Source organism: Echinops telfairi, unplaced genomic scaffold (genome assembly GCF_000313985.2).
Source record: "Echinops telfairi isolate 266 unplaced genomic scaffold, ASM31398v2 ScPeMD7_31;HRSCAF=116, whole genome shotgun sequence".
Classification (NCBI taxonomy): Eukaryota; Metazoa; Chordata; class Mammalia; order Afrosoricida; family Tenrecidae; genus Echinops; species Echinops telfairi.
The window spans coordinates 7,804,244-7,806,891 of record NW_022103928.1 but is presented as its reverse complement, the minus strand read 5'-3'; the positions used below and the strand labels follow the sequence as shown (position 1 = coordinate 7,806,891).

Genomic DNA, 2,648 nt, shown 5'->3' with positions numbered 1-2,648 from the left:
GTAAATGTGCTTGACACATTGGAGGAATGTACGCATTGTGATAAGAGATGTAAGAGCCGCCAATAAAAGTATTTAAAAAAAGAAAAGAAAGGTGTGCTAGCCTATTGTTGTTTGTCATTGCATTGGTTCCAACCCACAGGAACCTTATGCACAGAAACACTGCCCAGTCCTGCGCACGGCACTCACAATCATACCTGTGCTTGAGCCCATTGTTGCAGCCAGGGTGTCATTTCACCTTCTTAGGCCTGCCTCTCTTCCCCTGCCTCTGCGCTACCAAGCATCGTGTCCCTCTCCAGGGACTGGTCTCTCGTGACAACTTGTCTAAAGCAGAGGTAACTTACTAGGCTTGACAAACCCAAAGGGACACCGTCCACTCTGACATGTATGGGGTCACTCCAAGTGGAAATCAGCTTGACTCAAACTGGTTTTGGGGAGGGTAGAGCTGGAGGGAAAGGGCAATAGGAAGGAACTGCTTAAGGGCATCGAGTTTCTGTTTGGGACGATGTCAAACTTTAGGATACAGAGGTGGCAGTAGAAGCACAGCACAGTGAGAGAAACTACTATCCCTGAAACGGGTGCCTCAGGATGGCTAAAATGACAAGATTTGTGCTCTATCTATTTCACCACAATACAATGATCCTTCAGGAAAAGAGAGACAAGGTCTTATGTGAACTCTGAAGCACTTCCAAGATGATGGAATTCATTTTTATTACTTGTTTTCAATAAGACCAATGCTGACGACATATGCCTTTGACAAATAAAACTTATGGCCACGATGCACACATTGTTACCTAACTTGGGGGAGGGGAGCTCTCACTGCCATGCGGCTTACTGTTTTCCGACACAGCACTTGGTTCTTGCTTCCAGGACTGTTAACTTGTTTCCCAAGAACCACAGGGTCATAGCACAGGTTTTCTTAGTGACACTTGACCAGGTTTCTAAAAATGTTGTACAAAGGCCATTAAGTACAAAAAGGAAACATAATTGTTGACTTTAAATATGCAGGCAAAAGTCAGGGTAAATAACAATAATTTTCTCAGATTATTGTTCCGTGCAGCATTTCACAGAAATCCAGCATACAATTTTAGAGAAAGTGCAGGCAAATTAATTGTATACTTTCACCTTTTCTTCTCAACTCACGCATGAGAAGAATAACATTTTACCCCACGCAGAGAAGCCCCATACACCGCATGCAGTTTGAAAAGAATCTAATCAATAGTATCAACTGAACCTGAGATTAGATTAAACGGCAGACAGAGGCAAACAGTCTATAACTGTTAAGAATCATCATCCCCATGGCTTTCAATCGCCTTTCCCTCATGGCAGGCAACAGGGTGAGATGGCTGATCTCACAGGGCCTGAATCCGGTACGTAACACCACCCCCAGCCCAGTCCTGAGACTGGAAATGGTTTTGTGACATTCCCCCAGGGGCACCTCATGGGTAGGCAGCCACCAGCTCCCAAGTCCAGGACAGCTGCCTTCACCTCCTGCGTGTCTCCCTGGGAAAAGCAGGCACAGACCCAAGCTTGGAATGAGACCAGGGCTCAAGCCTTGACTTCTCTGCTTACTCATGGTATGGATAAAGATGAGTTCTTGTGAATGTTTCTGATCCCAGATGCCGTCCTGTATGGAGTGGGATAATAAAACCTACCTGGCAAAGGCACAGCTGGGTGCTAGCTATATGTGGTTACTGTCCTCTGCTACAATCCAAAAGCTTGTGGGTTCTAATGCACCCAATCCAGCCTGGATGAAAAATCCGCCAATGAAGACTCTCGGTAGATCATAGTTCTGCCGTGCACACATGGTGCTGCGGGGCAGCAGGCTCACCGGCAACTGGTATCAGTGTGAGGAGGCTCTGTGCCTACACTCGAGGCATTCTAATCACCATCCTAAGGACAGTACAAGAAGTGGCCTGTCTATTGAGCAATTACTATGTGAGACACATATACCTTGTCCCATTTCGGGATCTCCCAACCCTGGGTGGAAGTCCTCGGCATGCCCATTTTGCAGACAGGGAAGCTGAAGCCAAGAGTCACTTGCCCACACGTCCAGCTCATAGGAGGCAGATATCAGATAGAAGCCAGATCTGATACCAAAACATATGCTGTAAAACCAACGTCCTGCAGCCTGGCTGCAGACTCAGATCACCTGGGGAGCTTATAAAATGCCAATGGCCACATCGCCTTTCAGCCCACTTAGGTCTGGTTTTCTAGAGTTACGGTCCCAGGCTTCACCAAGTGTTAAGGCACCCAGGTGATGCCAATGAGGAAGCATGTTTGAGAATAGCAATAGCAGGCCTGCTGTCCTTCCCTGGCATTTTCGTTCCTGATTGATTGCTGTTGTAACAAATTAACATACATCGGCAGTCTCCAGTTCTGGGGGCTTGCAGTGCAAAACGGGTCTCCAGGAACACACATCAAGGTGTCAGCAGGGCTGTGTTCCCTCGAGAGGTTCTTGGGGAGAATCCCTCTGCTGGCTTTTCCGGTGTCTGTTTCCTGCTCATCATTGCTAGTGGGTCCCTTGCTCCGAGTTTGAGTTCAAAGCCACAGCAGTGGACTGAGTCCTTCTCATGCTGCCTCCTCTCTGTGGCTCTCCCTCTCTACTACATCGTGTGTGTGTGTGTGTGTGTGTGTGTGTGTGTGTGTGT

General features: G+C 47.5%; 1 long non-coding RNA gene across 1 annotated transcript in view; it reads right to left on the bottom strand.

Moving 5' to 3' along the window:
- The window catches only part of LOC123521649, a 234,355-nt gene that overhangs the window by 123,737 nt on the left and 107,970 nt on the right, over nt 1-2,648 (bottom strand). The gene's annotated exons all lie outside the window — the stretch shown is intronic.